Genomic DNA, 27,661 nt, shown 5'->3' with positions numbered 1-27,661 from the left:
TATATTAGCGGCTAATTGGCTAACTGGCTACAGCTGACGGCCAATCAGCCACAGCTGACGGCCATCTACTACCCGAGCCAGCACTCCTCCACGTGAGGCCGAGAGCCTGTAAACTACTTTCTGGGGCTCTGTCCCCACATTCAGGAAGATAGGAATCGTGTCTGTCTGGGCCCAGCCTGACCGAAACAGATGCTAACTAAATATCTGCTGTATAGATAAATGAAAACCATGAAGACCTAGTGGCATATGATTGTGAGAAGGGTACACTTCTTGTCGATGTGGGGGGATGTGTGAGAGCATTTCCTTTTCTCACCGTAGAGTTACCAATCTTAGGATACTCCCACGAGGCTCAAAATTTATGGCCTGCTTTTGCCCCTACCATGACCAAAATGTCAGTATAAACTCACCCAAATTCTGGTGTTGTGTGTGAGCTTCAGCAGGTTCCATAAGACAGATAGAAATCACCTGGTGCAAGTGAGGACAGGCCTTCTCTCCCCATAACAACCTGGAGTCCAAAATCCTTTTTCTGTTCTCTTCATCCAAGGGAATAAAAGGAATTCGCAGGAGACTAAATCTGTGTCTGAGCATAACTTACTCCTTTGAAGGAAATCAAACAATGTCCATTTTCTGCCCTCTCACCTCAAATTGTGTTTTTATTAAGTGTGTACCTCCAAAGAAATATTAGACTTCTTTGCCTTTATTTTAGTGGTTTATATAATGCCAGGCTAGAGGCAGGGAGGTGAACTAACTTGACCTCAGGCATCATGTGACTGATATTGCTTTGGTTCAATTGTTGTCTGGAAGGGATTGGGGGTTGGGTGTGACATAATAATATTAGGGAAAACAATGGCCATTTAGTTTATATAGAGGCTTTCTTCCTGTGATTTCAAAGCAAATTTCAGGCCTAATTCAAATGACATCAAAAAGAAGCCAAAAACTTGGCAGCGGCAGCTTGCAGGATAATTCATTCATCCATTGAACTAGCATTCACTAAGCACCCACCACCCCAGAGATGTGGGGGTGGGCAGGAGAGTCACAATCCAGCCTGTTCAGAGCTCACCAAGCTGCGTTCTTTCTGGTGATATTAACTTCCCCAGTCAAATAATATGAGTTGGGTACACATGAAAACAGCCATCTACATTCTTCAGTGGAGCATTTCCGGTTTCCTCTTCAACAGAGTTAGTCAGAGAAGTCTGGATCTCAGCTAAATGAAGGCATGGTTTTTTGGTCTTTAAAAAAAAAAATAGTTTCTTAAAAAAAAAATCTTCCAGGAACAAATAGAAAATTTGTCGATAATATTTATTTGGATTACAAGCACCTGCCGGGAGAGGGGTTACATATTTATGTCACCCGTTCTATCACAAGGCAATGAGCCAGGAACTGGAAGATCCAAACACCGGAGCCCACTCTGAGTAGAACCTTCTGGAACCTCCCGCTGCCCAAGGCAGTTACCTCACTTCCCTAGAATGTCTGCTCATTTTCTTTTCCCGGCATCCTTTTTATATGAGCACCTTCCAGCCAAGTCAATTAAAAAAAAAAAAAAAAAACCCAGAAAAAAACTCATTTGCCATCTTTGAATGAATCCTGAGAACCATTCAATGCTAATGTTAAACACATTGGAGCAGCAAAAGTTTCAAGGGGGAAGATTGGGAAACAAGGAAGTAAGGGTTATCCATTAAGAGTGAATTCAGAAGTGGGACTGACACGGCTACTTTGAGATAAAACTCATTTACACAAACCAAAAAAAAAAAAAAAAGAGCTCTGCTATATACATCTGAGAAGAAAACAAGATGTGAAAGGCAGAAAAGGACACAGAGAACAATAAAAGAGATCTTTGTGGGTGTTTTGCTTTTTCTGTTAGTTACAAAGGGTGTAAGGATGTACAAATGTATAACTCAAAAACGCCTAGAATTTACCTTTAAGTTCAAATGATCCTTCAGCAAATTTTGCAGAGATTGTCTAAGGATTTATGCCTGTGTTCCACAGGGAACAAAAATCCTGCTATATGAACAAATGAAACATTTGCTCAGGATTTTCCTCCATACATGATGTGGTGGACACCTCTCTTACTCCCACTCCCTACCCCCACCCCCATCCTCCATGTTTCTGTTTCTTTGGAATTCAGCAGCCAAATATCAAGAATCTTTGGGAAGGGCTTCCCCTCTGGTCTATAAATGGTCGGATAAAGAGATCAGTTGGAAGACATGAATCACTTTCCAGGGCTTCTCCAAGTTTTTAACCTACTGTAGTTGGAAAACAGGCAAAAAAAATTTTTTTCCAATAGCTCAGGAGATCCAAACATTTTGCCTTCTTCACTCCTAAAGATGTTTTTAACCTGTTTTACTCAAAGATGAGTACTAAGAATCACAAAAACCCACCTCTTCCTTAAATACCAAAAATTCGTTTTCAATCCCCAAACTTCATTATGACACAACCTATATAAAAGGCAGGCAAGTTAAAGACATTCCAGAGGAAAAGTTAGCCCTGCACTTTTAATTATCTTCCGGTATTTCCTCTTTTCCTTAAAAGGCTTAAATAAACTCACCCGTGTTTAATTTTTCTAGTCTTTTTCAAAATTATTGCTACAGCTTTTTTAAATTGGGTAACACAATTTCTGTTCCCAGTTAACTAATGTTCTCTGTGTCATCCAAATTCAACAAGGAATAAATAGTGTTGCTCTGAACAAAACCTTTTACAACGGATTAAATTTCATCTAAAAGCATGTAATTCTGCATAGCCAAAAGCAGTTTCTAATCTCTATCTATAGGAACTTACAAGGCAAGGAATTCAAAGCCATTGGATTAAGTGAAAAATGTGAATGAGGAGCTACAGCCCCTGCTCCGCTGACACAAGAAAAGCTCTGTAACGTTTTCTAAGTTAATCATTGCCGTGGGTGGGAAAATTTGTGGAATATGCCTCCTAAGTCTTGTAGGTCATTATTTACTGAAATGCTACACTGAATGATTATTTCTTTTTAAATACTAATAACCTAGAAAGCCTGGCCTCATTCAGCAAGAGGGTCAACACAGAGGCATCTGATTAGTGTCAAAAATGACTGCCTCTCTTTAGTAAAGGAATTTCCTAAAGGAAACATAATTCACAATGACAAATGTCGGCATTTTTAGAATTACAAACATTACCTACAACTTGAATTCAGGTTATGAACCCACTGGACAAAGTTCAGGGCTTGTTTAGGAGCTAACGGGTTTGAGTTCCAATTTAAAAAAATGTAAGTATGCATGTAAATATGTAAGAAAGAGCTACCCACCAAAAGTCTCTGCTACTCAGACTAAAAGACTGACATAATTGTCACGATAACAGGACTGCTTCCTTACCATAACCTGCAACTTGGAGTTGTTTACCGATATATTTCTGAACTGGCTCTTTCTTTCAGCTACAATTTCGTGAACGCTGTTGTTAGTAAAAACGTCTGTTAGAGAAATGTCTGATGTTGACAAATAAAATGTTTCCATCCTAATTACTCATTTGTTAAACACATAAAATCAATTTCTTAGCTGCTTTTATTTTGAGGGATATAAAAGTGTCAGTCTCCATCTCAAAATGATAAACTTGCCCTTAAAATAGTCATATGGCTGGATCTGGCTTGCTGCTTCACATTTTTTGCTTAAACAAAGACCAAAAATAAGAAAATTGCCTTACAGCTACTACTTATATGTTTATAATTAACTTATTAGTAGATCTTCTTGAGGGAGGAAACCCTTTGAAGCTCTCGTCAAGCACCTTTAGTGTTATCTGAGTGTCAAAGCATTCCTTTTATATACCCCTAATTTTAGAAGTGCATTGTACATACATATCTAACATGTATGGGGTGTCTTTTAGTCTAAATACATTCCTCTAACACAGGATTATTGAGTACATTCTCTGCAACTATGGATATAATGAACTATATGGTTCAGAAAATTTTATGCCTGTTTTTTCCTTAAAGTAAGAAGACTTTAAAATACTCAAGAAATATGAAATATTATTTGCAAACAAAATACTTACAACTTCTATTTTTATTATGTATCTGTCATTTCTAATTATTTCTTAGGCTAGAAATACCTATGAATCATAAATTTTGTGCTCGTATATTAATAATTTTTGTACTTATTGCACAGTTTTAAAACTATTTTAATGTAATTTTTTTAACCAGAAAGGAATTTAAAATCTGAAAGATGGCTCGAAATATTTATGTGTGCAGCAATACAAAGGGGAAATTTTTAATTCTTAAAACTCAAGAAACTATTGTAAATGAAATGAGAAACAGACATATACTGTACATCAAACTTGTTCTCACAGGTGTGCTTTCTTAATGTTAAAATACCCGTGTGAATTTTTAGTTTCCCATAATGTAATGGGAGACAATAAATTCTGAAGTTACCCCATTTGCCTTCAGCCCTAACCACAGAAGAAGTAACCTCTTGTCTATTTAGATTTTCTGAGTATACCCATGTCCTTCTGTGTGTCATACCAAAGCAAAGGTTTGTGTTGCGAGCCAGAGCTTATTGCAAGATCAAAGCTCTGGGCCACTCACAATAAAATAAGAGGGTAAAGCCCAAAGAATCAAAGAAACAAAGGAAACGTTTAGGAGATAAGGATCAGTCTCAGATATGACATTTCATCCAGATCAGATCCTGTGCAGAAGTTCAATTCAAAGTTCATAAGACAAAAATACAAAGCAATACACTTTAAGAGTAGGTTGCTTCTCTTTATCTGCATGTCACTGATTTTCTTTCTGTTTTTAGAATCAGAGAATGTCCTTCACTGGATAATTGAGTTAATTTAACTTTTAAAAATCCTATGTGCATATTAGGTTGTGTGTGGATAGGCAAGATTATCTTTTCATTGAAATACCTCCAGCCTAAACCTTAAAAACAGGTATGATATAGCATTCCTATAAAAGGTAAAATAAAACAACAAAGTTTAATGAAAACACCATTGTCTGTAGTAAATCTTAGTCTTTGCAAACTGTTAAATAGAATTTTTCAAGATAAATATAAAAATGACATATAAGTAAATAAAGTAATTACATTTAAGTAAATGAAATTCAAATTTCCATGGGAAATAAAATACAGATAAATATGGTTTGGAAAGGCATTTCAAATGCTATATTATATAAATTGGTTAAAGAGCTTACTGAATGTGCTACTCAAACAGAATTTCAAAGCATATATCAATATTGTTATAGAAGCTAGATGTGTATTTAGAATATATAATTTTGATTATTTTAGTGTATAAACAAACATTAAAATATTCTAAGCTACATGTAAACAACAAAAATAAAGTCATTTCACAAAATTTGGAAAATTTTTCTATTTCATTTTTTTCAAGATTTAATATGAAATAAAACTAGCTCAGCTATCTGTCATCTTCTATAAGTAAATCAACTTGGAAAGTTCAAAATGCTTAGAAGATACATATAGATTATTTTAATGTATTTAAATAATGTTAAGTTTCATAACTAAATTTATTGTTTAAAACGTTGGGCTAGTAATAGAATAACATTTATAATCATTCTAATACAATTTTCTAGTAGAATTTACATTGTCTCACAACTGCAATTAAATTATGTAAATTTAATTAAATTGACAGTTTGCATTGTTTCACAACTACAATTAAATTATTTAAATTTAGTTAAATTTATGCAACATATAATCAATTTATCACATACATTACACAAAAAATTATGTAAATTGTTTAAATGTCCAGTATAAGTACAGGATTTCCATACCCAATGATGCTAAGAAATAATCAAATAATTCTCATATCTAAAATCAATATACTATATTGTTCCCCAAACCGTAGGCATAACGATATATTTCAGCTTAGAAGCTGTACATTTGTGGCCTTAGAAATTCTGATAAGCATTTCACAAATTCCTGTTTGGTAGCTCTGACATTTTATTAATTTCAAAGTAAAACCTTTTATGTAAAACCTGGTGTCCTCTGAAATGCAAATACCATCATGGTAATGATGATAGCTATTGTCTCCTGGGCATCTACTGTGATGTACTGTGTTGAGGGCTTTGCACTGGTAAATGTTAGTCTATTGCACAAACCTAAAGGATGGTAACATTGTGCCCGGTCTACACATGAGGTGAACTAAGCCCCAGAGAAGTCAGGTGATTTCTGAAAGTTACATGCTGGTCATTGGCAGAGCCCCAAGCTTTCTGATTCAAAAGTAAGTTCTCTTTCTCCATAACTTCACCACTCACAGGTAAAAGAGTCTATGTCACTCTATGAGCATAAAGAATACAGGAGTTTCTCTTCAAATATTCTTGCTTCCTCTTAGACTAATGATAATTTTAAAAACAAAATTAAAAGTTAAATAACAGAGCTATGGTGGAGACTGACAGTAAAGATAAGGACCTATGTCAAATTTATGTCCAAAACATTTAGTGTAACTATTCACAAGGCTACTTTATATGTAATTAGAAGGTTAACCAAACTCTCAGGAAGCCCCAAACTGTGTTAAGATAACCTCTTACAAAGTCTCACCAAGTAAAACATGCACATACAGAAAGGCGCCAAAAAAAAAAAAGAAAAAAAAGTACAAAAACCAAATAGAGTTCAAACGCTTCATTTGATTAAGAGTTTTCTTAACTAAATGGAATGTTTCCTTCGATTTTCTCTTTGGATTCTAAAGCTATATTATGAAATTGCTTTTCAATTCCCCGTACGGTGATTGTTTAATCATGCCTTTACCAGCTGTGAACATAGCTTCTCTCCTGATAACAGTTTATTTTTAAAGGAAATTGTCTTTGAAGAAAATATTTTGATATTATGCAGCAAAATAAGAGTTGAATGGAAGAAACCAAAAAAAAAAAAAAAGCCAAAACAAAGATCATGAAAAGAATGAGTTCTAGTTGGTCTGTGGGGAAAAAAGAGGATAGTGGCTACATAAAGATAAAACAAAACCAGCCACTCACGCAGGAGGAAACAATTGGCTTGTTCCACATAAACAAAACTGACTGGCAGCCCTTTTTCCTATGTTCCACCGGGTGTTTTGATATCCTTTAGACACAGTCAAATATCCAGACTCTCCGGTCCTCTCTGTCCTTCACCAGTTCTCTCTCAGACCCCAAACACTATCTTGAATATGTCAGGTTGTGCAAGTAAACTTCAGATCTTACACATTGTTCAAAAACCTTCACATTTGGGCATGTGAATAAGAGAAGGACCTCCATATTGGAGGGACACCAGCAGAGATAAGGTGGAGAGAGACATCCTCAGGCAGCAATGGGAAGGAACGGTAGAGAAAGACAAATACTCTTTTCTACTGTTCCTGAGTATAGACTCAGTAGAACCATGGAATAGGGAGATGGGGAGAGAAAAAGGCATTCATCAAGACGAGGATAAGACCCCAATGTCGGGGATTACGGAGGAAAGGAAATTGTTGCCAAGACTGTAAGGCAGGGTCTCTAGCTCAGCACCATGGACATTTTGGACAAGACAATTCTTTGTTGTGGGCACTGCCCTGTGCGTTTGTAGGATGTTCAGCAGCATCCCTTTGCTCTACCCACTAGATGTCATTAGCGCCTGCATCCCCACCACCCACTCCATAGTCTTTAAAACTATCTCCAGATATTGTCAAATATCCCCTGAGAGGCCAAACTACCCCAGATATTAATGACTGCTATAAGAGGAACTCATGTGGGAAGATTCAGAGCCAACCAGGAATCAGTTAATATCATTTCTACAATACCCCTGACCCACACCAGGAGACAGTCTCATTCTCATTTAATATTTACCAAGCACCTACTTTGTTTCAGTTTCTTTGCTTGATGCTGGGGATTCTCAACTGGGAAAGACTATATCTTTCCCTCAAAGCTACCATTTAGAAAGACAGGCAGAAGAGGTAAATGCAATAGGCAATGCCATCAAGGGTGGGAAATAATGTAATCAATGGGAAAAATTGAAAATATTAACTGATGAACCCAAATGGTTAGTGCCAAAGTGTTGTAACTGGGTCCAGAAGGCCTCCTGCTAGTGCAGGCAGTAGCTTGTTACTTGCTGGATCACTAGGCTCCCCTGGGGCTCCCCAGGTCCTGTGGAAATTTTTAACTATTTAACAACCTATCTGGTTGTATTAGGGCACACAGCCTAGAGACCCTGCCCTAGTAGAGGCAAAAAGAAGGGGAAAGGAGAAACAATGGCTTGGTGGCTAGAGATAATGTTAGGCTAGATCTCAAAAGATAAGCATTTACCTGGTGGACTAAAAGATGGAGAGAAGGGAGACAGTACGTACAGAAACGCGGAGGTAAGAATCACCAGGGAATGCAGAGAGAACCATAAGAGAGCTGAGGGAGCAGAGGCATCGATTGTATCGTATGAAGAGGGCAGAGATGGGGCTGGAGAGGTAGACAGTGTGAATGCCTTGAATGAGCTTTATCCTATAAGCGCTGGAAAACTGCTGAACAGTTTTAAGTAACAGAGTAACAAGATTATTATGGCAGGAGTTTGGCAAATAAATTAAAGAAGCAAGGATCGTTTGAATAAGAACAAAGGAGGGAGATCAATATGAAGCTCTGAACTAAGTACGGATATTAGAAAGTAAAATCAACAGGAGTGAGTGTTCAGTTTGATGCCGGAAGCAGGAGTTATTACAGAAAGAGCAAACCTTGTTAAAACATAATTCCTTACACATGTCCTCACTTCAGAAAGTTACAAATTTATAACTGCAAATTGTGACACTTAGAAAAAAATCATATCTACATCAAATGTGCTACGATTGCAAACCTAGCAGTTTGAAATAGCGACTATCATTTTATATATATATATATATATATATATATATATATATATATATATATATACATATTTATATATATATATGAAATTGAAAACTTTTGGAACACATCTAATTTATACTAAGGAACCTAAGCTCCTAAAGACAGAAGGACAATTCCAATTTAAGTTTGTATTGAGCAGCCATGGCCAGATTTTGCTTCATTACTCGGATTTAAATGATCAACTCTAATAGTAACAATCTTTAATGTGAGAGAGAATTTTTCAAGTCTTTGTGATAATCAAATTTATCTAAAAGGCAGAACTTTTCATCTAAGGAATTGAAGACAAGCAAGGCTTCTTCCAAACTTGAATTAAACTTTTTTTCTTTTCCTTTGCAAATATCAATAGCTTAAGACAGAAACAGCATATGGGAAACCTAGAAAACCATTTACACTCAGCAGACATGTCCAGCTGAATTACTGGAGCCCACCTCAGCAAAGGTTAAACATTAGCAGGTGTATGGAGAGGCTTTTGTTAAAACACAGTTTCATATGACTTCATCTCACAAAGAGTTAAAGTTCATGAATCTTTTTTTCTTTTTTTTAAATTTTAACTTTATTTTTTCCAATTACAGTTGACATTTAATATTATATTAGTTTCAGGTGTACAGCATAGTGGTTAGACGTTTATATAACTTAAAAAGTGATCTCCCCAGTAAGTCTAGTACCCACCTGGCACCATACATACTTATTACAATATTATTGACTATATTCCCTGTGCTGTACTTTATATCCCTGTGACTATTTTGTATTCCCCTGTTATGGAACAATTTCTTTTTCCTCCGCTATTCATTTCAGCAGCCCTGTCTTCTCCACTCTCTATTTTATTCCCCACCCTCACCCCAAGAAAAGAATACCTATCTCTTTCTCTTTCAGCATGCCACACTAAACATTGGAGAAGTCTTAAGTTATTTTGCTTCCTGCTTGAGATGGTGATTTCATCATTGTATACCTTAATCTTGAAATGGCAAATACATGGTCCATATATACCCATCACTCTTGCCTTGCCCTTGGCAGTCATTGATAAAAAACTGTAGTACTGCCTTCGAATTTTCTCATCAGCACTCTAGGCAACCACTCTACAAATCGGCTAGGGATAGGCACTTGAGATGTAAACTAATTGCCATCGCGGTATGTGGGATCCTGGTCACATGCTCCTCATCTTTTTGTTGTTGTTATTATTGCTTTTTAAATTAGTTTTAGATGTACACAACAATGTAACAGTTAGACATTTATCATTTATATCCCTTACAAAGTGATAACCCCCCTCCCCCAATCTACTACCCCTCTGACATCGCATACAGCTATTACATTTCCACTGTCTCTATTCCTCATGCTGTACTCCGCTTCTTGTGTATATATATGTATATATAATTGTAGTTGACATTCATTATTCTTCAGCTTCAGCTTCAGGGGTACAGTGCAGTGATCAGGCATCTACATCATCCCTGGGGTGGTCTCCCTAATAAGACAAGTGTCCATCAGATACCCTACAAAATCTTTACAACATTATTGATTACATTCCCCAAATTGACTTTCATATCCCCGTGGCAATCTTGTGGTTACCGATTGCGCTTTCTACATGCTCCTCATCTTGCCTGTAGATGTAGTTCTACCTTCACAGCTTCTTAAGCAGTAGAGGTTCAGGATCTATTAGGCAGGCTTGAAAAATAATAATACAAAATTTTTTTTTTAACTTTCCTTAAACTCAACTGAAAACTCCTTACCCCGCAAATCCCAAATATACCAGGCCCCTACCTATAGACTTTTATTGTGTTCCTTTCTTCTCTTCTATCCGCCCCCATCTCCCCCATCCCCATCCTTCCCTCAGTCACAGTGCTGACCATTGTTTCAAAAGGAAGACGGCTCTAAGAATGAAATGAATCTATGAGACCGTAGCTATTTTAAGAAACTTCCTGAACTGAGGTGGTCATTGCTTCATCCCAGAATGACTTTTTAAGAGACTAAATGTGCCTGTAATCATTATAAAAGCAAATACAAACAAAACATTTCTCATCTGTTGCAGGCGGCTCCATGCCCTTGGAATCCTCTCTTGTCGCTTGCCAGTGCCATGGATACAGAGCCCCTGGGCTTGCCTCCTGGGTCAAGACAGGAGGTAGAAGAACTGACAGTGGGAGTAGGAACTCAAATATTCCTACGCAATACCAGGCTGCTGGGCCCCTTTAGATTCCGCTTTACCTAAGCTGTACAAGGGAGTATATAAGGAAGAGGAAGGAGTGAGGAAAGGTGGGGGGCCAGGGGTAGGGGGCTGGGCAGAGTAGGAGAGAAGACTAGGAAAGTAGAAGAGGAGAGAGAGGAGAGAAAAAGAGGTTGAGGGGAAGAGGAAGCAGACAAGGAAAAAACATGAGGTGCTATACATGGATTTTCTCATTTAATCCTCGCAGCAAACCTGCGAAACAGGCATGATAGTGATGATTGTCCCTTTTTTTCCTCCAATGAGGAACTGAGGCTTAGAAAGCCTAAGGGACGTGCTCAAGATCTCATAGCTAGCCAGTCACAAAGCAAGGATGTGAACCCAGGTAGTCTGAAACCAGAGCCTGCCATCAGTACAAGGAGTAAAAGAAGGAAAGCAGTGTGGAGAAGGTTAAATGAGCATTCTAGAGAAGTTTGAACATCTCTGTAAGTAGGGAAACAGAGTTAATGCGATCCAAAAAATAAGACATCAAAAGCACAGGACTTTGGATATCCTCTAGTGTAAATGGATTATTTTCAGAGGGTGAAAGAGGCTATTAGAGGCTAAGAGATTTCGCTTTAGTCAGAATAAGAGGGGAAGCTCTTTCCTCCCAACCCTAAAAACTGTCTTCATAAACAGACCTCTAAATAGTTGGGATGGGTTGGGGCAACGGAGACGGGTGGTATTGGGCAGAAAGGGAAAAGAGGGAAGGATTGGGTTTGGCTATAGTTGTCGTTGCCCTCATTGAGTGCATTTCAAGTGTAAGGGTGTCAGGAGCCGTCTCCTCCTTTGCCTCCTGGGGGAGGGTTATGGGAGGCCCTGGGGTGGACGCATGTGGGTTCATTCAGTGACCACGGATTAGACAATACTCCCGGTCTGGCCAGCTTGGATTGCCTGTGTTGGAACAAGCATTCCAGTGCAGACATTCCACACAAGCAGTCATAGCATTCTGCATTCTTGGAAGAGACCATCACTTAACAGGAACGTGGACGGCTTTGTTATGTCTTATCTCCTAATCTGCATTTGGAGGTTTTCCTTCCTTTTGCAGGTGCTCTCATTTCCTTCATTATTTGTTTATTAGAAAATCTTGTGGCCTTCCAAAGTCATTCTTATGCTAAGGAAGGTCGAATGTGATAACATATTTGTGTTGGCCACGAGTGAGGACATAACAAATACCGAAAGTCACATAATCATGAGTATAACTAAAAGTGGTGCTTCACGTATAAACAAAAGCTCCCTGCCCCCCACAGTGGAGGTCACCAAAGTGTCAAAAGCACAGAGAGAAGGCTGGTGCTACAAATCTGGTTGCTTGAGTGCTGTAGAAATTATGGCTGGGACTATTTTTAAGGTTTAATTCAGGGACAGTATGGGTCAGACAGCACTTCTCAAGCCAAAAGAATGCCCGAGAAGCCTAGGCCAGACTAAGCTTTCTGCATGGGAAATAAGTTCTCCATTCATTGACATCCCTGAAGCCTAGGGGGGAAACCAAGCAAAACTGAGTGTGGTGGGCCTGAGGATAAATTTCCTTTGCCATGTGTCTCCAAAAACTAAGGCAGAACAAGAGCGAAACCAAGCAACCATTCTGGCCAAGCACTATTTAGATGACTTTCTTATTTCTCACGCACATTCTAAACATTAAGTAGATGGCATAAGTCCACATTTCTATACAGTCATAGGATCTTAACATTGCCAGAACCCAAGAATCTCAGTGTAACCATCAATTTTTATCATTGTTTCACCATGAAATAAAAAAAAAGAAAGAAAAAATTGAAATAAATTACTGTCATATGAAAATGTCCCATTCTTGAAGTTCTAACGTTTCATCTATGGACTTCAGTATATTAAGGGCCATTCATATGAGTACTATGTTTTATAACCGGCTTTGCTGCCAAATATACTTGAGATAATAGCAAAGGTCACAGAAAATACGCAATAAAATAAACAAAAGGATGGTAAAGGAAAATAAGAAGAAGGAAAATAAGGAACGGAGGCATCAGTTGTAAGCAGGAAGGAGGCCAGTGCACAAAGTATATACCGTGAAGTCCTACACAACTACTAAGGGCCAACCACAATTTATTTCAAAGCTTTCTAGCTGCCAACAAGAACAGGAGAATATGAACAGGTACACAGCTGAGAGTGTACGTGAGCTAAGAACAAATCAACTGTTTTGGAGAAGCAATATTCTTGGCAATAATAAGACCACAAGGAAACCTCCTGGGAGCCTCCAAAAAGGAGACCTTATGTAGTGTAACAGGCGCTGTCCTGGACTCGTTCACTTAGTCATTCATCAACTCTGTACTGAGCCCGTACTAAGAGCCAGGCACTGTGTGAGGAGGTGAGGGACACAGAAGTGAGCAAACAGACTGGTCCTGCCTTCCAGGAACTTAATGTCTCCTGGGAGAGAAAGACACTTACCAAATCATCACAGAAATTGACATACAAATAAAATGGTAGCCAGGACCACTGCTTCCAGAGGCAATGCTAAGAAGAGAATCTGACTTCATAACAGCCTTACGGCAAATTTTGCATTGGGTTTCCTGGGACTATTGGAGTCACCAATGTCTCACCTCCCATAATATTTTAAGAGAAAAACACAGAGAGTTTATATTGGGCAAGGCTCAAATTAAGTAGTGTCTGTGAAAGGCTTTGAAAATTACAAAGCACTATGTAAAATAAGGTGTTTGATTTAAAGAAATAAATAAAAAGCGGTTTTCTAAACCTAATGAAGAAATAATCTGAATAAGTAGAATAAGTTACATGTGTGATTAACTATAATTAATTCTAGTAATTTAATCATAATAATTTGATGAGTCTAAATAAGTAGAATAATTATATAAATGTTACCTAAGCAATACCAAACAACCACAATTCAGTTCTTTAATCACCTTGATCATGGATTAAAAAGTATGCCAATAGGATGAGGTACAATGTGGTTACAAAATAAATCAGTTTCTAATTTTTTTAAATACAAACTGATACATCAGTTCAATATATTTTGTCACACTAGTGCATCCTATATCACCAAACATGGTTCATACAACAGGAAAGAACTCCAATATATGTGGTTTTGCCATAAACTTTATTTCAACAAAATTAAAACTTTTTTCTTGGTTCCATCTTTCACTTACAATGACCTGCCTTTTCTAAAATTATAAGAAAAGTGTTAAAATGCCTTAAATTTGCATACTACTTTATAGTTTTCAGAGTCTTTTCACAGACACTACTGACTTTATGCCTATAGCCCTTCTGTGAAGCAGACAAAGCAGAAAACTGAGGCTCAGAAAATTCCAGTGGCAGTCATTAGCTAGTAAGTGGAGAAGCAGAGAAGGATGCTGCAGCCGCTTGATCTTTCGGATGAGGGTCCTTCCATTGTACCCCTCTGTCAATTACCAACAGAAATACCTGGAAAGGACACACAAGAAAGTAGGTATAATGCTCCTCACCAATGACAGGGCTTAAAGATGGAGGCTGGGTCAGTCTCCATCGGGCTACATTGAGGACCAGTATCAAGTACCTGAGCAAGAATCCTTCGACAAAGAAGCAAGACTGGTGATTTGGTTTTTGCAGGTTATGTGCTTTCTGAAGTACTTTGTGCAGCATCTCTTTGGCCCCAGGAGCTTCACCAGCATCTCACTCAGATCTTTCTCACACACTAGCGAGCATGCACCAGTCATACAATCCCAGGCTCATCTTCCCAGTGACAATGAAGGATTTTAACCTCTGCACCAGATGAAAGGGCCCCTTGCCTCCTGGCATCACTATGTCTTTTCTTTCCAGTAAAACTTCTTGGGGATACCTTCACAATGTTCCAAATGTATTTGGAGCTGATCAAAGAATGAAACAAAATGAAAAGAGAGAGAGTCTTAGCAAAATGAACCGATTCGGTGTATGCAAATCAGCACCACCCTGTTAGACAAGCGTTCTCTCTCCATTCTGTCAAGGCTTTCATGTTTGTGTATGTAAACATAACAAGGGAAGAACAAGACAAAATCATGGAAGACCAAAAGTCTTGAATGAAAAGCCAAATAGCTCCAGTTTCCTTCCAGTAACATCTGCCCCATCCTCCAGATATGCAGTGAACTCAATAGTCATTTCGAATCAGGAGGTAGATGAGAGTGAAACTTCTGCACTAACAGAGCCGGAGGCAGGTGGGGCCTCACCTCCCCAGTAGAATCCATGAAGAGTGCTGCTTTCAGAGCTCAGCTATAGAAATTGGCGGACCCACCAACTTCAGAGCTGGTTATTTTAGAAGTACTAAAAAGACAAGATCTAGAGGAAGAATTTTTGGTTTTGTTTTCATTTATATTGATTCTACTGGTCACCAAATATTTCCTTTTTAATGATGTCTGAAGCACTTAGCTAAATGTTAAAGGGAATTCTTAGAAACCAAAAACACAGTGTCTGTCCTCACACAGGGCAGAATCTTGAACTTTAACATCTGTCCTGAGATCTCAAAAGAGGAAGTCCCAAGGTCCTCTTGAGGACTAACCGGTGGTTCTCAGAGGTGCCCCTGCTTCTAGCTGACCACAAGCAACCATGATTGCAGCCACACGACATAATCTCCTCCCCCCTTCCTATTTTTGTTTTTCTAGGTGATCCTAAAGAATTCTGGGGTTAATCCTGATAGAGTTTATAAAGAAAAAGGAAGTATCTATATTGGGACCTGCAGGGAGAAAAAGAAAACAAAAAACCTTGCTGTATTTCCTTTCCTTTAACAGTGGTTAAGGGTGTGTGTTCAAAAGTGGATCAGACCAGAGTTTGAATCCCTGTTCTGCTACTTTCTGTGTAAAATTGGACAGGTTTCTTTCCCTCTCCATGAATTCTCTTCTGTAAAAATGCAGATAACAAGTGGCATAGAGTCAATGGTTGTGGAGAAGAAATGTGATAATGCAAGTAAGCTCCTCGCAGGGTCTGAGCAGAGCTGGTGTTCGGCTGCCAGGGTCGTTAGCACTGCCATCCTCATCTGCCCAGTGGAGTCTCCACTCCCTCACCTTCTACGGCTAAGACACACTGATTTGGCTTCTACCATGGTATAAACATAGCCTGTGGCCCCGACTAACTACTGCACTTTACTCCTTCCTATGAGGCCATCTTCTCTCAAGGCCTAATCATGCACTTTTGGAATCGGTCTGGGGAGTCAATATTTTCCTTCCAAGAATGCTGATACACTACATAACCTTTCCCCTCTCCTCGACCGTGTTCTAGCTGAAAACATGGGTTCTTACTGTCAGTGTTAAGAATGATTTTTTTAGAATGCATTGTTATGTTGGCTCACAGATTATAAGGCACTTTTGCATCTGCTGTGTCATGTGATTGTTACACAATCCTCTTAAGTAGGGAATTCTCCTTACGTTGTACAAAGAGATTTCATGATTTGCCCAACGTCACCTTACTGGCAAATAGTAGAAAAGGAATTGATCCCAGGTGGCCACAAATAAAGCTTTTCTATAACGTCCTGAGGGGTCAGAGATGGGCTTCTCAGGTTCTTCATCTACAGGAGGGGTGGCTGCATACAAATAGTCAAGTAAACCCCTGGGTCCCTAGTGAACCCATTAGAATCCAGGTGTTGCCAGCTGTGCTTATAGAACAGGCCTACTTCTCTCCAAGGAGGCATCTCAGCAGAAGTCCATTGCACTGTCCCCTCCAACCCAGGCCCCATCCACATGGAATGCCTGCAAGAGCCAAATAAACAGATTTAACTGACTTACATGTTTTCCTTGCCAAACATTATAAAATGAAGTAATGGGTAACCTGCATTAATTCTGCTGAATTCTCAGACTTTCCTTTCTCCCCCTGAGGAATGGAAAATTATTTGAACGAGATGGGAAACCAGCTTTTCCTCTCTCTCTTTCAAAACTTCTCAAAACACATTACTATGCTACTGGAAGCCATTCAATTCAACTAAGTCATTAAGTTAAATCATCTGCACACATTTTCTCAGTAAGATGAGTTTGGATGGTGGACTGATTTCATAGAACAGTTGCATGTAAACATCTCCAGGGAAAACCAGATGTCGGTGACACATCAGTACCAAGTTAGTCCTACAAATAGCATGGCACTGGTTCTGGACATCATCTTTCCAGGAATCCTGCAACTGAGGATGGAACTTCACTCCGGAGCCCAGCTGGTGGGCAGCGTTTTCCCCTCCTCCAGAAATGCTCTTTGCTCATGGCTCTATCGCACTTAATGCAAAGAAGGCAGGCCAGGCCACCCAGTGTTCCCCAGCTGAGATCTCTAGAAATCCAAGGCCAGAAACTCAACAGAGACCACAAGGCCCCTAAGGGGGTGGAAGGATAAAACCCCTAGACCCACTGGTTGTTCCAATACATCACTCAGGGAGGTGGGCCAGGAGAACAGAGGTCTCACTGGGAACAAAGGCCTGTTAATCATGGATCCCCTGGAGGCACAGATCTTGGGGAGCCTTCACAACAAAAGGAAGAAGGGACTGGAGGAAGATGTGGCTAAAATGACCCTGGCCAAGAAGAACTCAATAATGAAGTTACTTAATTACAAAATTTTTTTAAAAATTATTACATTTTTTACTATAGTAAAGACTTTAGGTATTTTTGTGTATTATATGGATCACAATAAACATAAAACACAAAGGAGGGTCGAACTGTAAGGGATTAGCCTAATTAGTGAAAAAACATTAAACAGCTGACCCTGTAAATATTCGCTTTAAAACCTAAAACTTAAAAAACATGTTACAAATGTCTTCCAGGGTCTGCCAGGCTAGAACAATAGGCCACCAATATAGCATTCCCTTACCACTGTTTGCAATTGAGTGGGGTAGTACAGCATTTCCAATAAAGTCAGGATGAACTCAGTATCTGGAAGCAATAAGCAATGTGTTAAGGTTTAAAGGTACGTTAAGAACTCAGATGCCCTGGGAACCAAAACAGGGTCCCAGAAAATTTGAGTGATGTCAAGACTTTTTCAGTGGTGGCAATTTCCACCCTTCAATTAAAGGCATGGTAACACCGTGTTTTAAAGATTGAATATCCGTTATTAAGCATAAAAAACGAAGCCAATAAAGTTAACAAATCTATAGGCCTAGTGTGGTGGGTGAAAAAACAGTAGAAGCCATCAGCTCTGCCCTGAAGGAGCTGCCAGTAATACTAAAGGCAACTTAGGAAAATCATTTACTTCCTCTAGTGACGTTGCCCCTCCACCAATTCTCAGTTACCAACTTTATAATATTAATATTAATAATAACTTCTACTTGGTGAGGAAATATGTATTCTCCCCATGCTTTTCACTCCTAGTAGAGATTCCAGTACATGGGAAAAGTCCACATATATCAGAATAAGTTGCAACACAGATAAACAAGACGCCCAAGAAATAAAATAAAACAAACAAATCCCAATTGGGTAGAGAAGCAAAGAGTATCCAAAGCAGTAAAGGAGACTTCCTGGTAAGAAACTTCAATTTACAGATATCTTTGAATAGAAGACTCGGCCCAGTACAGTGACTTTCCTTGGGCAGACACAGCATGATTTCAGATCTTTGTAACTTGCCTAGATGCTGATATTCAAATGAATTAGGCTGCACAGAAAAAGAAGGCATCCCTATCTGCAAAATTTAAGGGGGACTTGTGTACCCAGAGAAAGTTATAATGTTAACTCAAGGTCAATGTCTCTGACAACTGAAATGATAATAATAGTAATAGTAATACCTTTATGTGCAAAGTACAGAGTCTATAACAAGATTTAAAAGACAAAAAGAGGAAGAAGAGGAGGAGAAGGAGGAAAAAGAAATACATTTTGAGCTGACTTTGTGCCAAGCCCTGTTTTACACATTTAGCTACTATGGAGGCAAATAATTAAACTTCATAACTATTCTTATCTTCATTTTACAGATGAGGACACTGAAACTTAGAAAATGGAGGTAACTTGCATATAGTGGCCACACTGAGAAGCAATTTCCTTTCCCTTTAAGTGGGGCTTTCTCACACTTTTGTTAAACCCTGTTATCTGGTTTCTTCCCTGTTTCCCCGAAAATAAGACCTAGCCGGACCATCAGCTCTAATGTGTCTTTTGGCACAAAAATTAATATAATACCCGGTATTATATATTATATTATATTATATTATATTATATTATATTATATTATATTATATTATATTACATTACATTATATTATATTATATTATGTTATATTAAAGACCCGGGCTTATATTATAGTAAATTAAGACCGGGTCTTATATTAATTTTTGCTCCAAAAGACACATTAGAGCTGATGTTCCGGATAGATCTTATTTTCGGGGAAACACGGCTCTTCCACTACCCACTGGTACTGCAATCAATTGCCCTTCCTCATTCTTTCTGACATGTCTGCAGATAGCAGCATTGATGCTTACTTCCCTCCCTAAATTGCTCTCCTCTCTTGTAAAGCAAATCATTTGATTCTCCCCATGGCCACCCCTCTGGTGCAGCATGCGCCATGATCCCAATCTAGGCTTTCACCCAAGATCAGTCTTTAGCCCTCCTCTCTGTGTTTTGGTACTATTGCAAGGCCTTGACTGAGACAGATAAACAGTAGAAAAGACCAGGGGAAGGGGTAGCTGCTCGGAATGCCTGGACAAGTCATTGTCCAAGCAAAGCCTGGTCCATGAGGCCAAAGAGAAGTCAGGGCATGGTCAGAGGAGCACAGCAGAAACCTCAGAGGGTTCACGAACACCACTACTGCACACCTCTTCCTCAGTGGCCTGTGAAAACACCTGAGAAGCTTGTTTTTTGAAGAAAAGAAAATGGAGAAAGAGGGAAAACAGAGAACAATAAGAAGAGAAGGAAGGAATGAGCTGGGAAGGGAAGGAAGGAAGAAGGAAAGGAAGAAGAGAAAGAAAAGTTTTCCAGGCCCCACTTCTGGACATTAACCACCAGGGCTGAGGTAAGGCCTGAGAATCTGAACTGCAACCAGCTGAGTTTGACACCCATTACCAAGTAGAAGCATGGGGTTCCAGAGTAATCAGACAAATCTGAGATCAAAACTTACAGAAATTAGGAGACAAAGTATTAGAACCATAATGGGCCTGTGAGCTTCCAGGACACTGATTTCTTATTCCACTACTTTTGAAGGCCTAGGGTCCTGGAATCCCTCCATTATTTGATTCATGATCCCACTCTTTTTCAGTTGTCAGCTTGGGTAGTGCAGGAGCACCAAGAGGAAGCTGTAATAGAAGGATACCTCTCGTGAGGAAAGTGATCTCAAAACAGTTTTCCAAGCTCCAGGCCAACGCCTCTCCCAAGACACCACATGTTGCAACTGGACTCATGCCTGCAAGAGTCCAGCAGCTTCAACTGGGTTCTCAGACTCCCCATTCATCTCAGGGGTCAGAGGACGATGGAACATGGTATCCTGTTGGGGGTGGCGTGGGAGGGATTGCATAGCCGACAGATTCTAACCTTAGTATGTGGGTTTCAAGTGGTTCATAGTGAAAAGCAAGCCAACAAACAAAAGTGCTCTGTACTCTCCCTTCAACATGATTTCTTGAAGGTAGGTTTTCTACTGTGTCTTCTGCTGGTTCTTTGTCTTAAATAGGATGTGTCTGAAGCCCATCTTTGAGGGTGACCTTGTGTCAGTTCTGGTCCTCACTGAGTGAGCAAAACCCTGCAACCTGTGTGGGGCACGTAATTCTGCATTTGGATGTTTCTCCTTACCTGAGTCACCAAAGACCTATTGGAGTTCTTGGGAATGTTAGCTTCATGATATTAGGTTCAATATGAGGTTCATAATCAAATAAATCCAGTTCATTAGATCAGCCATGGATAAGACACCTGAGAAATTGCTCCTATCTACATGCAACAATTGTCTGGTATTTTCCATGATTCTTCTGTTTACTTCATCCTTCTGTTTGCCTCTCTACTTTTTTCCCACTTCAGGTAGAGCCTAATGTCAGATATCTGAAGCAACTTTAAAATTTACTGATTCTCCTCAGATATACAAAATAACTATATTTTGAGCATCTTTTAATCTGTCTGCTGGCCATCTGTATGTGCTCTTTGGAGAAATGTCTATTCCGGTCTTCTGCCCATTTTTAAATTGGATTGTTTGGGGGGTTTTTTGGTATTGAGTTGTATGAGTTTTTAATAAATTTTGGATTATTAACCCCTTATCAGATGTATCATTGGCAAATATCTTCTCCCATTCAGTAGGATGTCTTTTAGTTTTGTTGATGGTTTCCTTTGTCATGCAAAAGCTTTTTAGTTTGATGTACTCCCATTTGTTTATGTTTTATTTTGTTTCCCTTGCCCAAGGAGATATATCTGTAAAACTATTACTATGGATAATGTCTGAGTTTACATCATATGTTTTCTGCTAGGAATTTTATGGTTTTGGGTCTTACATTTAAGTCTTTAATCCATTTTAAGTTTACCCTTGTATATGGCACAAGATGATGGTCCAGTTTCTTTTTTATTTTTGCATGTATCTGTCCAGTATTTCCAGCACCATTTATTGAATAGACTGTCTTTACTCCAAAGTATATCCTTATTTCCTTTGTCATAGATTAAATAACTATATAGGCATGGATTTATTTCTGGGATCTCTATTCTGTTCCATTGATCTAGGTGTCTGTTTTTATGCCAATACCATGTTGTTTTGATTAGCATAACCTTGTAGTATAGTTTGATATCAGGTATCACGATACCTCCAGCTTTGTTCTTCTTCCTCAGGATTGCTATGGCTATTTGGGGTCCTTTATGGTTCCATATAAATTTTAGGATTATTTGTTCTAGTTCTGTGAAAAATGCCATTGGTATCTTGATAGGGATTGCATTGAATCCATATATTGCTTTGGGTAGTATGGACATTTTAACTATGAGCATGGTATATGTTTCCATTTATTTGTATCTTGTTCTGTCTCTCTCTTCAATGTCATAATTTTCTGAGTACGGGTCTTTTACTTCCTTGGTTAAGTTTATTCCTAGGTATTTTTAATGCAATTGTAAATGGAAATGCAAATAAAAACCACAGTGAGATATCACCTCACACCTGTGAAAATGGCCATCGCCAATAAATCAACAAAGAATGAGGGTTGGCGAGGATGTGGAGAAAAGGGAACCTCTGTGCGCTATTGGTGGGATTGCAAATTGGTGTAGCCACTATGGGAAACAGTATGGAAGGTCCTCAAAAAATTGAAAATAGAACTACCTTATGACTCAGCAATTTCACTCCTGGGTATTTATCCAAAGAAAACCAAAATACTAAATAAAAAAGATATATGCACCACTATGTTCACTGCAGCACTATTCACAATAGCCAAGATATAGAAACAATAAAAATGACCATCAATGTATAATTGGATAAGGAAATTGTGGCACATATATACAATGGAGTATTACTCTGCCAGAAAAAAGAATGAAATCTTACCATTTGCTACAATATGGATGGACCTAGAGGGTATTATGCCAAGTGAAATAAGTCAGATTGAGAAGGACAAATACCATATGATCTCACTTATATATGGAATCTGAAGAATAGAATAAATGAACAAACAAAACAGAAGTAGACTCATAGATACAGAGAACAAACTGATGTTTGCTAGATTGGAGTGTTTGCGGGGGATGAATGAAACAGATGAAGGGATTAGGAAGTATAACTTGATAGTCACAAAAGAGTCATGGGGATGTAAAATACAATGTGGTGAATATAGTCAATAACATTGTAAAAACTATGCATAAGACCAGATGGGTATTAGACTTACCTGGGGCATTACTTCATAAATTATATCAATACCTAACTACTACACTGTACACCTGAAATACAAAAAATATTGAATCTCAACTATAATTTAAAAAATATATAGTCACATCATGTGAAGTACAGCGTAAGAAATATAGTCAATGGTATTGTAATAGCTATGTACGGTGTCAGATGGGCACTAGCCTTGTTGGGGTTATCACTTTGTGAGGGGTGTAAATGTCTAATCACTATGTTATTTTGTACACCTGAAACTAATAATTAAAAAAAAAAATAAAAGATAGTTTTTTAAAAAGGACATCCCCTCAAATAAATACATTAAAATATATCTTCAGTGAAAAAAGTTAAATAATGAAATGTACTTTATTTCTTGCTCACTTAGCAGCCCATGACTTAGATCACAAGCCCAACTTCTGGAACTCTTGAACTTGCCAATTCAAGTTCTCTTCTAGTCTCAGGGACTCTGTGTAAGACTGGCCTCCCCTGTACTGAGACACTCCTCAGGCACTGCTCTGATGTGAGTCTTCCACTCTCCCGTACTAAACCCCAAGAGACAGAGCAATTGTCTTCTCTGCTCTGGGACTCCCTCCGGGGCCTGACCCCAGAAACCCCATCTTAGGCACTCACTACGAATTCACCTCTCGTTGTGTCTTCAATCCTGCTTTCCTTGCTGATAGATGAACCTGTATTTCCTTTCAAGCTGCAAACCAGCCATCCAACTCTGTGGGCCTCACGTCAAATGTTCTGTCATCTCAGTCCACCAGGATTTTGATATTAGAAGCAAAGTGTTGGAATTCAAAATTCTTCTTTTCTCTTCTAAGGGCCTAGTTCTGAGTTGAAAGCTGTACAGCTTGGTATGAAATGTAGAACTGTCAGTTTTGTTTTGTTTTTCAGCAGACAATTATTGAAGGGTCTATTCCGTTCACAGGACGAGACACACAGAGATGCTGGAAGCAGGTCCCCGCCTCTCTGCTCAGTGTGTGGTCCATGGATCAGCAGCATGGGCTTCATCTGGGAACCAGCCAGAGACAGAGCGACTCAGGCGCCACCTCAGACCTACTGAATTAGAATCTGCATTTTAGCAAGATGCCGAGCAGATTTATGTGCACATAGACATTGGAGGCAATGGCCTCTGAACCCAAGTCACTAGCCCACAGTGCATTCCCTTATTTGGCAGATGTGAAAAGGAAGCCCCACGTTAGGTGAGAACAGCACCTGGAAGCACCAGATCCTGACTAGAAAGCAAGCTTTCTCCACCACAACACCTCTCCCCGCCCCTACTCCCTGGTGCATTACTCTTTGGAGGGTCCATACATTTCAATCTCCAGCTCTAAGCAAACTCAGGACCCCCATTCTTGCTCCATTCCTCGCCAGGTTGGTTGAACACAGGGATATGTGCAGGACAGAAGGCTCTGGAATGTCTTGTTGGTGCCAAAGGAGACCGATGAAACATCTGTAAAGGAAGTGCTTTCCAAAGCCTATTTTAAATATGTTTATTTATTTCTAATCCATAAACATTGAATGCTCATCACATGCAAAGCCCTGGGCTAGATGAATCAGGGAAAACAAAGTGGAGTATAACAACCTTGGGACACACCCCAGGCTCCCAACCTGGTTGGCAAACAGACACTATCAATATATTAATATAATTCAGGGTGACTTTCACAGAGACTACCTTAGAGTTTGATTTACATTACAATGAAGTAGACACTTACAACATTTGTCCCTAAAGGTACCGTCATCAGATCAATCAGTCACATTGGACTGTTAATACAGATGTTGAGAACCAGTTGTGAGGTTAAATCAGGCAGAATATAAATCTTTGGTGGGAGTACAACTTTTAGAAAAAAATAAATAATTCAATTAAGTGATGAAACGTTATCAATATTTCATTACATTGGTGCATTCTGAATGGAAAGGAGAATATTTATTACTAAACCTGAGGGAATTTGTTGTTTCTGTTGTTCTTGGGGTTGGAAATGGGATATTCTGGCTCATCTAATATTCTGGCAAAATGAGTATTACTGTATAGGAAGTATGGAAACAGAGTCAATGAGATTGAGTCCACAAAAGACATAGGAAATCCAGGTTCAGAACATTTTATTCATAGTTTATGTACCATATGAGAAAATAACAACACATAATCCCGAACCGATCTTGAATAGCATTCTCTTGCAACACATTTCTCAAAGCATTTTGAAATACTGAATATTTTAGGATCATTTTTTTAAATATTAAATAAATATTAAATATCACTAAAACGATATTATTTTTTTAATGAATTAAGTTTCTAGTTTTTTAGAGTCTAGAAACTGAGAGTTTACTACTTTTAAATGCAACTTACCAATAAGAAACTAATATTTTGGTGACAAGAATAACCAGAAAACAAACTATATTTCAGTTGAAAAATTGTTCATCATCTTTAATTCACAAAGAATTAAGCTTTCCAAAAACAAACAGGAACAAAATCAGTGGACCAATGTTTGCAGCTAAATTGCATCAAGAAAATGGGAGAAATTATTTTCAAGAGTCATTATAGAAACAAACAGTAAGATCCAGAGTTAGAACTCTATATGCAGAGAAAAATCTTCAATCCCAAATTATTAACAAAAATTCAAAGGAAACAAAATAATTATCGAGAGATAATTGAATATAAATCATCAGTAATGTTACTACATATCTTCAAAGAGAGGGGTAGAAAAAAAGTGTTATTAACTATTAAGGGGAACTAATCTCAGAGAAGACCCATAAAAATAAAAATAAGTTTTCCATACATATATTTTCTATTTTCTTAAAGTTAAAAGAAAAAATAATGTTAAATTGGGGGCCGGGCGGAGCGAGAATCCCTAAGATCAAAATGAGAAACCTTAAGATTGAAATAAAGATCACAGACTTGAATGTTGCTAAGACAGTAGATTTTAATGTTCTCACCACAAAAAAGACACAGTAACTAGGTGATGGGATGGAGGTGGTTGCTGATACTATGGCGATGATCATTTTGCAATTTATTAATGTATCAAATCAACAAGTTGTACAACTTAAACGTATACAATGTTATGTGTCAGTTATATCTCAATAAAGCAGGGAGAAAAGTGAAAGCTTGTGGCACGCCTCCAAAATGCCAGCCCTCAAGAATATTGTATTTTTTAAAATTATTTTTAACAAATGAGTTTATCAGCTTATAACTTTTTAAAACTTTGATTATACTAAAAGAAACACTGGCCCCCACAAGTTAGTTCAACTTCCTAATGAAATTGCCTACAATCAAATATTTGATTTATAAATACAAAATGCAAAAGCACCCAAAATCCTTTTATATGATTTTTAAAGTTCCTTTTCATTTAACTTTTGAAAATACAACATTAACCTTCTGTTTTTAATGAAGAGCATGAGTTTACACTTAGGAAGGTTGAAGCATATGTTTGAAACTCCTGAGACAACACCAAATAATAAAGGAATTTCACTACAACCTGAAATCAGCAAGGACTGTGAAAGACATATTGCTTTCTTTCCCACAGTGAACCTCAGAGAATGGGGTAAAAGTGAAATTTTCAAAAGTTGGGACTATCCCAATACGATGAGAGGATCAGAGAAGATTGACCTTTCTCAGGGCTTACAGTTATACAGAGGGGCATAGACAAGGGGGTAAGTTGGGGGTGGGGTGAAACCAAGCCCCTACTGCTCCACCAAGCCCTCACCTGAGTATTCACCTGAGGAGGAGAGGCCTTATTCCCCTCCCCTCCCAGAGGGGTGCCTTTTTCTGATTGGTCTGTGCAGACCAATGATTCGGTATAACCTTGGGTAAGTCACTCTTCCTAGATATGGACATACGTTTGTTTTGCCTCCCTTCTACCTGCTTTGTAAAATGAAGGCTTTGGAATCTATGATCACCAAGATTTGTTCCTATTCCAAATTCTGTGACCCCATGGTCTTGTTGCTTTTTGTAACTTTTCCTTTGCTCACCTGATTCATCATGGACGGTCATTTATATGAAAATACTGTAGGTGTACTGTTGACCCTTCATTTCCAATCGCAGATTAAGAAATAACCAGATGCTAATGGGTCTTATTAGCATGTCTTTCTCACCACTGAAAATGTCAAGTTCCTTTGCTTTTAGCAGAGTGTTGGTCACATAGTCTAGGTGAGTAAAATATCTTGAATCAGTGAGTATCTTGCCTGTTAATCAGCTTTCTTTTTCCATGTTTCTTATATTAAAATCGAGAGCAGTGCTGGTCATAGGAATATAAAGTGAGCCACACAGGCAATTTGAAGATTCTAGTAGCTACATTTTAAAAAGTAAAAAGAAACAGTCATATTAATTTGAATGTGCTTTATTTAACCCAATGTATCCAAAATATTATTTCAACATGTAATCAATATAAAAATTATTTGAAAGATAGTTTACATTTTTATACACTAAATCTTTAAAGTTGAGTGTGCATTTTATAAGTACAACGCATTTCTGTTTCGACTAGCTATATTTTGGGTGCTCAATAGCCATAAGTAGCTAGTGGCTACTGAACTGGACAAAGCCTTCATTTTACAAAGCTAGTAGCACAGATCTAGACGGCATAAGATCAGTAAAATGCATAATGAAAGATGCATGTTATCTCTTACAATTTCACAAATCTTTTTGTTTGTTTGTTTTTGTTGTTTTTGTTTTTTTTTACAAAACAGACATTTTAAAAACCAAGTGTAGTGTTTAAAGAGAAAGGTTGAATACTTGAGGCTATGTAACTAGCTCTGACCTAAATAAAGAAGGCTGCAGAAGTTCTAATTCATGCCCTGATGTTGTTCAAGTGTATTAATGGTGAGGAGCTCAATAGTGCCATGGCTGTGTCCCAAGTGGGATAGATAACGTCTCAAGATCTCACCCCATAAGCCTAACAATCAATACGGGCTAGTATTTTTAAGATAAATACCCAAGGACCCACATAGTGGCGATGGCATTTACAGGTCCCTGCTGATTTTCTGAGAGA

At 38.4% G+C, this 27,661-nt stretch overlaps 1 long non-coding RNA gene across 2 annotated transcripts in view; it reads right to left on the bottom strand.

Annotated features, from left to right (window-relative positions):
• LOC109444443 (uncharacterized) overlaps positions 1–27,661 on the bottom strand; it is a 117,774-nt gene that overhangs the window by 57,390 nt on the left and 32,723 nt on the right. Inside the window, exon 4 of one of the 2 annotated variants that reach the window (XR_012494677.1) lies at positions 9,394–10,450. The exons of the other annotated variant lie outside the window; for it this stretch is intronic. This is a non-coding gene — a long non-coding RNA (uncharacterized LOC109444443). Of the gene's footprint in view, positions 1–9,393; positions 10,451–27,661 lie in introns of those variants that run through there. 2 annotated transcript variants of the gene reach the window in all.

The sequence above is a fragment of the Rhinolophus sinicus genome, linkage group LG03 (genome assembly GCF_036562045.2).
Source record: "Rhinolophus sinicus isolate RSC01 linkage group LG03, ASM3656204v1, whole genome shotgun sequence".
NCBI classification, from domain to species: domain Eukaryota; kingdom Metazoa; phylum Chordata; class Mammalia; order Chiroptera; family Rhinolophidae; genus Rhinolophus; species Rhinolophus sinicus.
Note: the sequence above shows the minus strand (reverse complement) of the source record. Positions and strands in the feature narration are given on the sequence as shown.